The sequence below is a fragment of the Mytilus galloprovincialis genome, chromosome 14 (assembly GCF_965363235.1).
Source record: "Mytilus galloprovincialis chromosome 14, xbMytGall1.hap1.1, whole genome shotgun sequence".
Classification (NCBI taxonomy): Eukaryota; Metazoa; Mollusca; class Bivalvia; order Mytilida; family Mytilidae; genus Mytilus; species Mytilus galloprovincialis.
In genome coordinates this window covers 38,203,613-38,219,316 of record NC_134851.1, presented here as the reverse complement: position 1 = coordinate 38,219,316, position 15,704 = coordinate 38,203,613, and the positions used below count along the sequence as shown (strand labels likewise).

At 31.9% G+C, this 15,704-nt stretch overlaps 1 long non-coding RNA gene across 1 annotated transcript; it reads right to left on the bottom strand.

Moving 5' to 3' along the window:
* Nucleotides 1–508: 508 nt before the first annotated feature.
* Nucleotides 509–11,977, bottom strand: LOC143058845 (uncharacterized). The gene is made up of 2 exons (XR_012973254.1): nucleotides 11,931–11,977; nucleotides 509–2,297 (listed from the first exon to the last, which is right to left on the bottom strand). It is a non-coding gene; the product is annotated as an uncharacterized LOC143058845 (long non-coding RNA).
* Between the last annotated feature and the right edge of the window lie 3,727 nt (nucleotides 11,978–15,704).

Below are 15,704 nucleotides of genomic sequence, written 5' to 3'. Positions count from 1 at the left end.
TCAAGGATCATTTTTTCTATGTATGTACAATAGGCACGTCTTTGTTCTTGTTGTACTTGTTGTTTTAGTTTTTTATATTTTATTATATGCTTTTTGTCCTTTTTCATTTTAGAGTACAATTTATTCTTTTTATTTATCATTTTTCTGAGTTTGTTGTGCACCCAGGGAAGTCGATGTTTATACGTTAACATTTTATGTGGGATGTTTGTATCTATTGATTTTGTGATATTGTTTTTAAATAAATCCCACATTTCATTTATAGTACTATTGTTGTTGTTGTTCATAATAGTAAGCTCTTCTAGTGTTTTTTGTAGGTCTGCTTCTATATTTTCCCAGTTTGCTTTGTCATATTTTAGTATTTTTCTGTTTGATGTATTTTATCATTTAATTTTGCCATTTGATTAGGGACTTTCTGATTTGAATTTTCCTTGGAGTTCCGTATTTTTATGACTTTACTAAAAATAAAATAATTATGGCCCTATAAAATATAAAAGGAGCGCCATAACTAATTTATATTTTAGCTTATTTTGTTACAAACCTAATACTTTTCCGACTTAAAGTTACTGTATCAATTTTTAATTCTAGATTTTGTTTATTTATAAGTACATCCTTAAATTCATATTGAAAGAAGGCAAGATTCGCCCAAAGTATTGCTGAACAAAAGAACAGACAATTCTCTATCAATGTTTATAGCTAATGGCATGTTTACACTACTGTCTTTGGACTTTATAACTCTTATTTTTGTTCCAGTTTGGGACAATGTTATAATGCTGTTGCTGCTACTGCAAGCAACATACACATACCCATTTGTATCTATATCAATACCGAATGGAAAACGAATCTCGTCATTAAAAGACCACAATTTCTCTCCTTCTTTGCTGTAACAGAATACACTATTGGCATTCGTGTCAGTACAATAAAGTTGGTCTCCGAATACGGCAATACGACTCAAACTTTTTTCAACTATTGGAATTGAATGTTTTATATTAAGGTCAAAATCTAACGCAAGAACAGAATTTGGATGAACTATAACATACATCATTTGTTCATAGGTGCAAATTCCACAGCACCTGCCATTTACAACTCTTCTTCTCATTATCTTGTTTCTGTCTACATCAATAATGAAAATTTGTCGGTCGTCGATGAGTGTAACAGCAACTTCTCTTTGTCTGACATAACAGATATCAGATGGCATATTTTTGAAAGTCATTATTTCTTTGACAAATACACCAGAATTATTGAACAATAAAATAGACATGTTTTCTTGGTCTACGAACACAACATCGCAGTTTGGTAATATCTGACATCCAGTAATGCTCACTGAGTGTTTCTGAATTTTGAATCTTTGCTTTATTACTGATTTGACCATGCTTAGAACTGGGTTTCGAGGAGAATGAACTTGACTTTCCCCTTTTGCTTTCAGTTGTAAATGTTCAGGTGATAAGCCAATCGACAATTTTCCTAACGCTGTTGTACCTCTTACAGTTGACTCTAGATCAAAGCAGTCGAAAATCATATTCTTCTCACGAAGATTGTCTGCAGATTTCAAATCCTGTATATACTGTTCTTCTTGCTTTAAAACCTTTTCCACTTCATGTAAACCGAAATATATTTGAAGATCTGTTGAAAATTGGACCATTTTAGAAAAATCTCTTCGTTTTTCTTCAATCTGGTCAGTCTTGTTATCAATTTCACTTTTCAAATTCCCAATGGTATCTTGCAAATTTGTGAATTCTGATCTTATATCATTAAGCAAACTTTCTTCAAGTTTGTCTAAGTGGTCATTAATTGACTGACGCATGATATGGACTCGACTAATCGCTTCTGTTTTCTGCTCTTCAAGTGAACTAAGGTTTTCCGAGAAAAATATTTTGATAGTCTTTAGATTTTCGATGAGATTGACAAAATCCGTTTGAAGAATGGACACAAAAGCAGTCGATTTGATATTCCCTACAACTTCATCAAGCGGAACAAGACTCTTACAATTGTCATGTTTGTCTTTTATACACTTTATGCAACAGGCACAATCATGAAAAGAGCAAAACAGCTCATACCGTAAGTTGTGGTCTTCACAATTGTTCTTTATATTCAGCATGGATTTAGGCAAGTTTTGATAGTCATGTACAGACATGACCTGGTGATGTTTTGACATCTTGGATCGGCCATGATGTTTCTGACAATCAGAACATAGAAATACCTCACATTCTGGACACCACGTGACTGCTGTATTGGTTTCATCGTCTTCTTGACACAAGCTACAGATGAAACTTGTGGACGTTGCCATTCCTCGTCAAAACCTATAAGAAATATGAAATCAATATGTAATGCTGACAATATTTTATTATAGACAAATTAATCTCGAGAAATAAATAGTCTCCGCACTTTTTAATAATTATTTTAGAAGTGCAATGAAAATACGAAAATTGATCTACTAGACAAGTACATGTTTATGATTTGTAAATGAGTGAATTTTAAAAAATGTCGAGATTAAGATCCTCATTGGTGTTCTCAACATATAAGATTATATCAGAAATGTGTCAGTGGGTATCAATCGTCTTTATCGTGCAAAATAGCACTCATAGTGGTCTAGCAATGAAATGCTCCGTTTGTACTTGATTTTATAATCAATAACACTTATCAGTAATTAGTTTAGTTAGATATTTTATGATGTACATTTTGTTTGTAATTGTTATGTAAACATGCATTACAATTTCCGTTTGACTTGCATTATACATTTATGGCCAACTTTTACTTTACAGTTATTATGTTTTAGGAACAACCAGTAGATTTTCGATTGTTGGTGTAGTAGGCGAGTGACTTTAACCATAAAAATAAATTTTTAATGCACCTACCTAACACACGGCTAAATTATATATCATTTGAAAGCTACACATCTGTACTATCTGTTTTGCCCGGTCGTAAAAAAATCGTACGGTGCAATTTCCGTCAAATCAAGATCAAAGGCCAAGGACGAATAAGTGCATATTTTCTAAGATTTCAGCCTGATTGTATAATATGACTTTTATATACTAAATTCACATATGCAAACAATTTAACTTTTAGCAGAGAGATTAACAGTCATTATTCAAATGCATTTTTTAATATTTAAAGCGTGTTTTTGACAGATAGCACATGTTTCCTGAAATTCGAGTAAAAGTTAACAAAATGTGTGAAAACCCAAATTTTTCTTTCTGGTGCAAATGCTAATCAATTAAAACTAAGTAAAACCCTGTAATGACTATCAAAGAAGTTTTTGACATCATAAAATTTCCTAAAATTATGCTTACTTCTAATCAAACAGCAAATCATAACAACTCATACAGTTGCCCAAAATACCGCCATCTGCGAAAAAACAGCTTTTAAGCATTTCTTCCTATTTAAAGATTGTATGTGGTCAATATAAGATTTAATACACAAATTCGTAAGAATCTGAAAAATTTAGAGTAAAAAAAATATGTGCGCGAAACATCTTATTGCTTGAAATAAAGGGGGTGAAACCAAGAGATTGCAATCTGCATTGTAACTACCAGACTGAAATAAACATATTTCGACTTTTCTAATTGTTTGATTTGTAGCTTCATTATAAATATTGATGTAGTGAAAAGACCTTTTATTTATTTAATGTGAATAGAAAATTTAGACCAAAATAAATAGAAAATAAATTGATGAAAATTGAAATTTCAAAGAATTTCAAAAACTAGTAAACACATTATAAAACTTGACTACTTGATTGCTTAAATTGCGTTGTTCATTGTTTACATGCATTAATTCGTCATATCAGATTAATTTTGAAGAAAAAATATCCATTAATACGCAACGATTCTAGTTGCAACTAGACTTCCTGAATAGCTTGAATGACTAGTTCATTTTTCATACGAGGATGACTTTATGCAAGAGTTTCTGAAGACGACTGAAAAGAAGCTATCATTATCTTGAAACTTCACGTTCCATTACATAGATGATGTCATCTCACTGAATATCGCAAAATTTGTGACAATGTTGGACTCAAAAGATACAGTTTACTCTATCACGTATCTTGAAATCGATGATGAGGGTTGGTTGAAAACAAGTTTTACGACAAAAGAGATGAGCATAAAACAACCCATAAAAACACCCCTTACTACCAAATTATAAACTTTTCATTTCTATGTAACAACATTATAGCAACGCCTGCATATCTATACTACTAAAGGAGAGACCGATATGAGCCTCAACTCCTCTGAAATAAAGGCAACTATAGTATACCGCTATTAAATAGTCATCAATCGATTTACTAGTAACTGAGATAAATCCGGGTCACAAAGCAAAAACTAGGAAAACGCATCAACTATAAGAGGAACACAACGATATAACAGAAACACAGAACTGCTACAAAAACAAACGCCAACATACAAAGAAACAGATTATTCGATACCAACTGCCATATGCCTGACTTGGTACAGGACATTTGAAGAAAAATGGTGGTTTAAACATGTTTTAAACCAGAGTTCAAATGCAAAGTTGAAATCATCCCTTTGAAAATTTCATGGACGCCACTACGAGTTGGTTGCAATTATGAGATATCTGTTTCGCCAGATGACGACTGATAAGTTCCATCGACGTAACCAAATTGCCGTCATTTCTGCCGTGAATGTCACCAACCGAATAAGGCTTGGCACCGAGTTAGGAAATACATGAGCCACAAGACGGGTAAAAGAGAGTCGTGGTATAGTGGTTAGTGCATCGGACTACTAACACAAAGGTTCCTGGTTCGTTTCCGTTCCGTGATGAAAATTTCAGGGACTGAATTTTCGGCTCTTCCTTGACACCATTTGTGAGTATGGTCTTGAGGAAACGATGAAAATCCGTCGGAAGGGAACGATAAATGGCTGACCCGTGTTAAGAGAGAGCCATATCTCTTGCACGTTAAACACACCTTTGTAGATTTCGAAAAAGAGCAGGCTAATGCCGCTACATGCTAGGCAGCACTCGCACCCGCAAAGTGGAAAGCGATTAATTTAAGTTGCAAAACTTGTTTCCCAATCCACTATAAATAAATATGTTTAAACTAAGACGGGTGTCACTTGGGGAACATGATCTGCCTACCCTTCGGGAGCCCCGTTTTGGGGGTTTGTGTTACTCAATCTGCAGTTTTATATGTTGTGTTTTGTATACTGTTGCTTGTCTTGTTCGTTTTTTGCCTGGCTTTGTCAGTTCGTTTTTAATTATGAGTTTGATGTCCCTTTGATATATTTCGTCACTATTCAAGTAGTAAAAGGTTTAAAAATTGTAGATCAGTGTAGCTAAATTTTCGCGGATATTTGTCTTATTGCGTTAATCTTCTTCACTTTACTTTGAGGTGATTTTTTGGCTGATTTTCATTACTGCAAGTTAATGTGTTTAAAGTAAAATAATACCAAAGGGACAATCAACATCTCAAACCATGAATCAAATAAAGTTAATTAAAACCATGAACAAAATAAAATTAAAGTCCAAGAGATTAACAACAGTCCAAAAAACACAGCATACCATGAAAACGAACACTCCTAAAACAGCGAATGATCTTATGAGGTCAGGAAAGGTATTTAACTTTTTCACTTTGTTATTTCACAACTGCTTATAGTGTTTTACATACACAATGACATGCATTTGTATTTTTAAAGCTTATGTAAAAAATACTCAAAGCATATTTTATTCAAATAATTAAAGCGATTAAACTTCTAAACACATTTAATATGACTTACTATAACACGATTTTGAACTAAATAAGAAGCAGCCGCATTTTCTTTAGTTCGTTTACATCCCGCTTTAGACAACCAAGTGTTTCTAAACAAGGTTACTTATTTCAATGTTGCCTACGATTTAGTCGCAAAGTAATGTTTGCATTTAAACAAGATTACAAAAAGTAAAACAGTTTGACTTCGTAAAAAACATATTTTAACCTCAATTACTTAGTACCTCGCATATATTCTTTTCTTACTTTAAATACCCCTTCTTTTATTATGGAAAATCATTCTCCTCCCTGATATTCACAATTAGCGATGTGCTATTTTAACATAGATTAACAAAATGATCGCTATTTGCAGATGGCAGATTTTTGGGCAACTGCAAACACTTCAATAGAAGGCTGTTCCATGAACAATAATTAATAATTGCATCTTAAAATTACAAAACAAATATTCCTTGACCTAAAACATATACATTTATCTATTTTTTAGCATTCAAATATCGATTCCCCAAGATATATTTTGCTTTTTGAATAATTTTTCATTTTTTTTAGGATTTGTGATAAATTTCAATTTTCGGGAAATTTTGCGCATCGAATCTCTTATTTTTTGTTTGATTTGGAAATTATGTATCTTGTTCCATAAAGTTCATATGATCTTCTGGAAAATTTTATGGTACAAGAATTAGAAAATGACGTTTTATTTAGTAATCGCAAAAATTGGAATTTTTTTTCATGACCTTTGACCTTGATTTAACAAAAATTGCACCATACGATTTTTTTACGACCGGGCAAAACAGAAAGTACAGATTAACAGCTTTCGAATGATATATAATACAGCCGTGTGTTAGGTGGGTGCATTAAAGTCGTTAACTAAGCGTCTTTTTGAAATAAGTCACTCGCCTATAGGGGACTTTGCTCAAGATCGCCTGAAAATAGATATTCTACCAAAATAAAGACCCTTTACAGAATGGTTTTGTTTGCAGCAGGTCTGCTGCAAAGTTGCGACAGACCTGCTGCAAACAAAAATGTTCGCAGGAACAAAACTTATAGGCTGCACACCACACTGTTTTACTAATTATCTATTATGTTATTTGCATAAAGTGCTGAAGTATTCCATATATTTAGTTTTGATTTACTCAATCAGTATCTGTATTTTCAATATGAAATTTTATATGAGGATGGAAATTCAGATAAAATGAATCTGGGTTCTAATGTCTATGCAATACTTATTCAGTTTTGGAATGAACAATCTTTGGATTTACTAGAATAATATTAAGAAATCGTTTGATGCTATATTAAAAAGACATGCACGAAAGACCAATATCTGCTAAAATATCTGAGCATATATTACATTAACAAATTTCTGGAAATGATCATATGATCAATGCACTATATTTTGTGTATCAAAGAAGGTAGTGCAATCTTTACCTAAAAACTATGAACTTCAACATTCATTGTCAATTTACTTCATAGTTTGATACATGCAATGTGTTGAGAACTTCCATTTTATATTGGTATATCCAGTTAACAGAACAATCAGAAATATTATTTTTTTGTCACGTTATTATCGTTCTTGTCTCAATACTTGGAAAAATAAATCTGAAATCATTGGCTAGTTAGGTATTGTTCTCTGCTATCAGTCTTTTTTCACATTGTGAATATATATGTATTATATGTCATGTATATTAGTCATTTTCATGAACCTCTGATTGGGAAGATAGGGTACGCAAAAATTGTGCCCAATGTAACTTTGTTAATTTTCTGTAGGAAAGATTTTGATTATGAAAAAGAGGTTAAATAACATAAGATTAGCTTTCTACAAATTGTCACTAGCTGTTACAACAAGTTTTCTTGCTGCAGTATAAAAGATTAATAGGATATCAAAATCTTTTGTAAATAAAATTGTGTTAAACATATAGGTTGATCAATACAATTGTTTTATATTTTTTTACCTTGTCAGTTGCTTATATGAATATGTTTGCAGCTTTGTTTGAAATTGTTTGTGGGAGTAAATCCTATGTTGAAAGGATTGTTTGCGCCAGGCCTGCAGTAAATAGTTTAAATAAATTTACATACATTCTTATAAGGAATATCATGTGTTTGCAGCTGACTTGCCGCAAACCGAATTTGCATGGTAAAATGTTCGTGGCAGGTTTGAAGCATATATGCTGCCATGTTTGCGGCAGGTCAGCAGCAATGTTCGCCGCAAGTTTACGGGAAACATGCCAAATATGGCATATTTGGTGTTTGCAGGAGACCAGCAGCAAACTTAAAATGTTTGCGGCAGGTCTGCGGCATATACGCAGAAAGTATGCTGCAAACTCCTTATTTTTATGGAAAATTTTTGAGGCAAGCTAGCTGCAAATACGCTGCAAGCTTGCGCAAATGTTTGCAGGAAGGTCTTTATTTCAGTAGGTGTCAGACCACCAATTACCTTCTCCAATATGGAACGTATGTAAAAGAAGCCCTACTATGACACAAAATAGTGCTTTTGATGTCCTTGTTTACTTAAACTAACCTACAAATTTGCAGAAATGAAACTTTTGATGAAAGAGAAATATATCTAGACCATTTTGAGCCAAAATTACTTGTCTATGAGTTTGAATTAAAAATTGAGGATTAATGCGCTCCATAGTATACTAATTTAAGATTTCCAGAAATCCAGGGGTTATTTTTGGAGTAACTTTGTTTGAAGGTCAGTTTTTTTCTTAAAAGGCTTTGAAGGTATAGTGAAAATTGGCATGAAGAAAGCTGATACATGTACAATTAAGGATATACCTGGTTTCTATAAAGTTAAACTTAAGGTAAAATATTTAGAAAGCTGTGAAAATTGCAAAATTAGGTTGAACAGATAGGGATTTTCAATTGGTGGTCTAACACCTTTAAGAGAAATGCAGTTTCAGAAAACAATTAATTTTTTGGTCTTAACTGATCATTTGAAACAATAGTAGCCACATTTTAATCTTTTTTGGTGCAAAAAGTCACATATTGCAAATTTAGAGCCTTTAACCTGAATTTGTGCCATTTTTAGCTTTTCCCACCCTTGCAATATGCTTTCATATAAAAAATGTTATAAATTGTTATAAATGCACAGTAAGTTGTTTCTGTGGTGTTAAACATTAAAACAAAGGTTGATTACTACCCCAAAAAAAAATGTCGTTATGAAGATCTAATGAAATTATTTGATTTTTACCCCTTATGTCATTGCGGCATACCATGTATATGGCAGATAACATAGCCTGATATAAACTCACAAAAATCTCATTTATTATCCCAAATGAAAGTTTTATACCTTAAATTTTATTGACTGATAGTAAATAAAACAGTTAAATGACCATGAATGCACTTTTGATCAGTTAATAGTCCCCTTACTGACACCAGGTGTAAAAAAGGGGGGTCAATATTTCTTGACGCTTCAATACCTTGGATCTTTTATTAAACTCATTGTTAAAATTGTGGAAAGTCTTTAAAGCAGTAGAACAAACAAGGAAAAATCAACAAAAACTGATTTTCATAATGAAAGTTTATGTTCCTCTAGTCCAAAATGAGATTTTCAAGTATTTTCTATCAAAAGCTTACATTACAGTCAGTTTAAATTGAGCTGAGAAATTTGTAATATGAGTCGCATTATGCTCAGAAAGGATGTTTTTAACTACAAATTGACTAAGGATTAAGAATAATAATAACCTAGTTTGAATTGTTGACATATATTAGATATATGTAGTATGTCGATGTTTAAAAAAACAAAAGATTTCTGATCAACTTTGTTGGCTCTTTAGGTGTCACTGACCACCAATTACTTCCTCCAATTTAGAACGAATGTAAAAGTAGCCCTACTCTGACACAAAATAGTGCTTTTGATGTCCTTGTTTACTTAAACTAACCAACAAATTTGCAGGAATGAAACTTTTGATAAAAGATATATTTCTCGAGAAATATATCTAGACCATTTTGAGCCAAAAGGAGAAGGTCCGGTAAGGACCGATTTTGGCCTCAAATTTCATGTTCATCTGACGAAAGATTTTGACCACTTTTTGAACACTTAAGTGTCTATTTCATTTGAATCAATTAGTTTATGTGAAAGATTTGGACTGATTTAGTCATTAAAACCCATCCGATTCAAGCTCAAATATGAAAAATCTACCAAATATGCCGGAAAATGTCACTTTTCAGATGTTTTTTGTCAAAAATGAAAGTGGCCGCATCCGTGTTCATCCTCAACCTTTTTATATGTTATGTATTATCATAAAATACAACTTACATTTCAATATTAAGGATGAACACGAATGCGGCCATTTTCGTTTTACACGAAAACCGTCTAAAATTTAACAAAAATGCTAGAATTGTGAAGATTTCAGTAATTTAGCATGACTTTATGGTGCTAGTACCCGATATATGTGCATTGTATTGTAAAAAACAGCCCATATTTATGTAGCAGAAGCATTCTACTGTCCAATAAATAACTAAAAGTTTATATTTTAACAATTTTGTAAAACTGCTATATTTTGGGGCCAAAAAGGGGTCTTACTGCACCTACTCCTTTACTTGTCTATGAGTTTGAATTAAAAATTGAGGATTAGTGCGCTCCAAAGTATACTAATTTAAGATTTCCAGAAAACCAGGGGTTATTTTTTTAGTACCTCTGTTTGAAGGTCAGTTATTTTGTTAGAAGGCTTTAAAGGTATGGTGAAAATTGGCATGTAGAAAGCTGATACATGTACAATTCAGAATACACCTGGTTTCTATAAAATTAAGGTAAAAGTTTTAGAAAGCTGTGAAAATTGCAAAATTTGGTTGAACCATAGATGTAATACCCATAGATAAAGCTCGCAAAAAGTTCCCCACTGTTCTCTATTGTTAGATACAAAGAACCATGACCAAATTGACTGTCTTTGATGTTATATGTGTGTTGTACCCAATCAAGTAACTCTAGCCATATCTCTTATCTGTTGATCTCATTGACCAGTACAGCATAATAGATTTTCTTAAATGTCTTCTCGAGTTATGTCCCTTCTGTTGTTAATATATGTCTATTTTTAGCGCACTGGACAGACAAACAGAATGGTCAAAAAATGGATGAAATCGATCAAAAATTGCGCATTTTATGAGGGAAATATTGAACAAAATTCAAAAATGTATTTTTTAGGCTTGTGTCTTCATATTTCATAAAAACTGTGTTCCTGTTAGTTCCTGAAAATGGGAATAGCACCTTTCTGTGCTTCTGAAATACACCTTTTCTTTGATATGCTTCATTAAGGTGTCGAACTGCGTCGAATTTGGGAAAAAAATAATAAGAAAGTACATTATTTTCCTTTTTTCATCAGGTTTTCTGGTTTTAAAAGAGAAATTGTCTTTTTAAAATCATTTTTATATTTTTCAGAATAAGTTAGTTAATATATCATAGATGAATTTTATATATTTTATGGCCATTTACAAAAATTATAACAATTTCATTCAAGTGGTTTATGAAATATGTATTTATAATTACTGTAAAGAGTTTTAAGTTTAGTGAAATAACAAAACATACAATGCATGGAAACTAATTTTTGGAGCATACATATTATGTTTTCTAACAATTATATTTTCAATAAACTTGTTTATAAATAATAGTAAACATTGTTAATTATAAGATAGAGTTAAATTGATATAAAATTTAAACAGGATCAAAACAGAAGTTCTGCCTAAAAAAGAAAAATATTCATATTTATTAGTTTCTTTTCGAGAATAATTTGTTATAATGTTTTATCTAAACAAATATTATTTTTTATAATCAAGTCAATATAAAATATATATTTTGATTTTGTTTCTTTCTGATTTTTAGCATGTTTAATTGCTAAGTAGCTTTTAATTGTCAGTTTTCTATTGTCATGATTGTAAATCTGCATCTCCATGACCAACTGGTTGATGTCATTATCAGATAAGTGTGAAAGCCATTACAACGCACATATAACCTTTGAAGTCAGGGTTGAGCTTCATCTATGGGTATTACATCTATGGTTGAACAGATATGGATTTTAATTGGTGGTCTGACACCAGTAAGGACCGGACATAAACAAGATAGATGTGTACAAAAGTGAAAGTAAAAAAAAAGCCGGACTTGCAACAGGTGATAATTATTCCGTCCACAAAACATTCTTCCGGGTCCCGTTATGTCTACGTTAACAAACCTAGACCTGTGTGACAGTTCTGCAAATTAATGGTATACAAAGATCAACAAACTTACACGATGTTGGATATTGATTCTGACAGGAAGTGGTTCAAAGGTTTATTATTAGAACTTGTATCGCGTCATAGACAGTCATTCACCTGATTAATTTCACAAGTAAATAAAGCGGGATATTTAAATTGCTATACGATGACTATTCCATTTATAATGATTATCCATTTAAAGTAAAGTGACATGTTTAAATACGTACAGATTATAAACATACAATATATGATAAATTTTGATACATCCGGCCCAATGGACATATAAGTCACCTCAAATGACATTAATTATTATAAAACAATTGAACTATTTATTTACAAATATATCATTGTGACAAAAATCTGATTTAAATTTTTTTCGACTGAGTTATTGGACTGTGTCATCGTATAGACGAGATATCACTGCTTCTGTCGGAGGACAGTAGCGATCCAAAAGAACGAATCAATACAGTCGTTGACAAAATATGTGATATTTTTAAGAGCACTGCTAGTCGTGTTTTTAAACCAAAGGGAAGATCCTATCTGTCTGGTTCTTCTAACCAACTTTGGTTTAATAAACAATGCAGAGATAAGCGAAAGGTTTTCCGTAAAGCGAAAAATCGTTACAGTTTTAATAAAAATAAAGCGAACCGAGATGAGATGAAAAGTGCGGGAAAGTTTACAGAGCCGAAATGAATAAAAGTTTTGAGAGTTTTCAACATGCACTAGAATCTGACATGCGTAAACTTTCGAAAAAAGATTTTGGTAAATTTTGGAAAATCTTGAAAAGATTGGATAGAGGGGGGTCTGATAAAGATATCCAAATTACTATTGATCAATTATATGAGTATTTTAAGTCACTAAATAAGAGCGATGTTCCAGATGATGATATTGATTTTGAGGATTTAGTTCATAGTATAAAAAGTCAGGGGTTTATTGAAATTATAGATCAGGAAATTACAGAGGACGAAATATTGTCAGCTGTTAAAAAATTATGTAATAGCAAAGCCCCAGGGGAAGATGGGATTGTCAACGAATATATAAAAAGCACGGTGAATCAATTTCTGCCTATTTACACTAAGTTATTCAATTTAGTGTTTGATTCTGGAATCGTTCCCGAATCATGGCTTACTGGTATCATTAAACCGTTTTTTAAAAACAAGGGGAATCCAAATAATTTGGATAATTACCGAGCTATTTGTCTTACATCGAATTTAGGAAAAGTGTTCACCTCTATACTTAATTCAAGACTTAATGCTCTGTCAGACGAGATCGGGATTATAACTGATGCCCAGGGTGGTTTTCGTAAGGGGTATTCTGTCCAAGATAGTATGTTTATCATGCATGCTTTAATTTCACTATATTTGAGTTCGGGAAAGAAATTATTTTGCGCTTTTGTAGATTTTAAAAAAGCTTTTGATACAGCGTGGAGGGTGGGACTATGGCAAAAATTATTAAAATATAACATTGGTGGGAAAATGTTTAAAGTTATATTGAGCATGTATACGGATATTAAGTCTTGTGTTAAAAATGGAGAACTAAAAACAGATTTTTTCCATTGTGAGGTAGGTGTAAGACAGGGAGAAAAAATGTCACCTTTTCTCTTTGCCTTATACCTGAATGACATGGAAGAATATCTGGATGAAAACTCTGTGGAAGGTCTAACATTTATGAACGAAAAATTTACAGAGAATCTTGATTTGTATATCAAGTTATTTATTCTTCTGTACGCCGACGACACTATTATTTTTGCGGAGTCGGCAGGAGGGTTGCAAAAGGCTCTGAATGTTTTTGAGCAATATTGTTTTGAGTGGAAACTCACTGTAAATGTATCAAAAACTAAGATTGTAATTTTTTCAAAGAGAAAGTTTAATAAGAATGTTACTTTTAAACTATGTAATGAAATTATTGAAATTAAAGATTCATATGTTTATCTTGGTCTGCTGTTTAATTACAACGGAAATTTCTTTCAAGCTCGAAAAAAACTGGTAGACCAAGCTCAAAAAGCACTTTATGCTCTTTACAAGAAGATACAAAATATCTCACTCCCGATTGATTTACAGTTAAAATTATTTGATGCATTGGTGGTTCCTATTTTGACCTATTCCTCGGAAATATGGGGGTTTGAAAATAAAAATTATTGAAAAATTACATTTACAGTTTTGTAAGCGCATTTTGGGGGTGCGATCCTCTACGCCAAGTTTTATGGTGTATGGAGAACTTGGAAGATTTCCACTTGAACTGCAGATCAAGTTAAAAATGGTATGTCTTTGGCACAAGCTTGCAACAAACGATAAAAAATTATCGGGTAAACTGTACAAGTTACTTTGGTACATGCATGAGCATGAAGGTTATAATTTCAAATGGTTTAACTATGTAAAATCTGTGTTTAATGACTGTGGCTTTTGTGAAATATATAATGTTCCGGAGCAAGTTGATTATAATTATATTAAAACTAATGTGAGGCAGCGTCTCCAGGACCAGTTTATTCAAAAATGGTTCTCTGATATAAATAACTCATCAAGGGGGGAATTTTATTTACACTTTAAAGAAGAGTTTTGCTTAGAACCATATCTGTTAAAATTAAGGCGGGGTCATAGAGTAAATATATGTAAATTAAGGGTATGTAATACAAAGTTTCCCATTGAAACAGGAAGATGGAGAAATGTACCACGAAATGAGAGAATTTGTCCTCTTTGTAAAGCTGGTCTTGGGGATGTGTACCACTATATATGTATATGTACCAATTATAAAGTTAAAGATTTAAGGGAGAACTTCATACCTCCTTATTATTTAAAATATCCAAATGTTAAAAAAGTACTGGGCATGCTTAAATATTGTAATAATAATGTGCTGTGTAAGCTGTCAATTTTTATTCAAAAGGTAGAAAAGATGCTTGTCTGATTTAAAACTGCAATAAACAAAGATTTATCTCTGAAGATGTATAATTTAAAAATGTATTCTGTTTGTATTATGAAATATGTTGTGATTTATATTGTGCATAATATGCTCCTGTTACGCAGTCTTCTGCGGCTGAGTTTTCTTTAATAAACTATGAAACTACAAACTATATAATTTAGAACACAAATTACAAGCATTTTATGAACACATAGATACTTTTTTATCCATAAGACTATTGGATGACTGGAGCATAATAAAATGAAATACACCTCAAACAATATAAACATACACAGCATGCTTCCAATGGTGCCAAAGAAATTAAAAATATGAATAAATATAAGTCTCAAATCTTATTTTCTTGTTAATTCGACCTGTTGATACTGTTTATAATGCTTTTTTGTCATTTTTTATTTATACGGATCTTGTCTGTACACCAGCTTTGATTATTTGTAATATCTTCACTTATTCTTATAACATTTGTATAAACTTCAAGATTATAAAATAACCGGTTTTTTTCTAAAGTGAACATTGATTGGTTAAATATTTCTCAGTCATGTCCTGTTTTTGAATTTGTTTGTTAGCTTTTTGGTCATGAATGTTTGTCTCTAATATTTAATTAACTGTGCATATCAAATTTATTCGTTCATTGTTTAATCATACGTTTTTTGATTGAGTTAAGTCTGCCAATTGATATTTTATCGTATGTTTTTCTTTGTTGTGATGTTATGCTATTGTTTCAGAAAAAGGGAGAAGGTTTGGATCCATTAAAACGTTTAATCCCGCTGCAAATGTTTGCACCTGTCCTAAGTCAGGAATCTGATGTACAGTAGTTGTCGTTTGTTTATGTAATATATACGTGTTTCTCGTTTCTCGTTTTGTTTATATAGATTAGACCGTTGGTTTTCCCGTT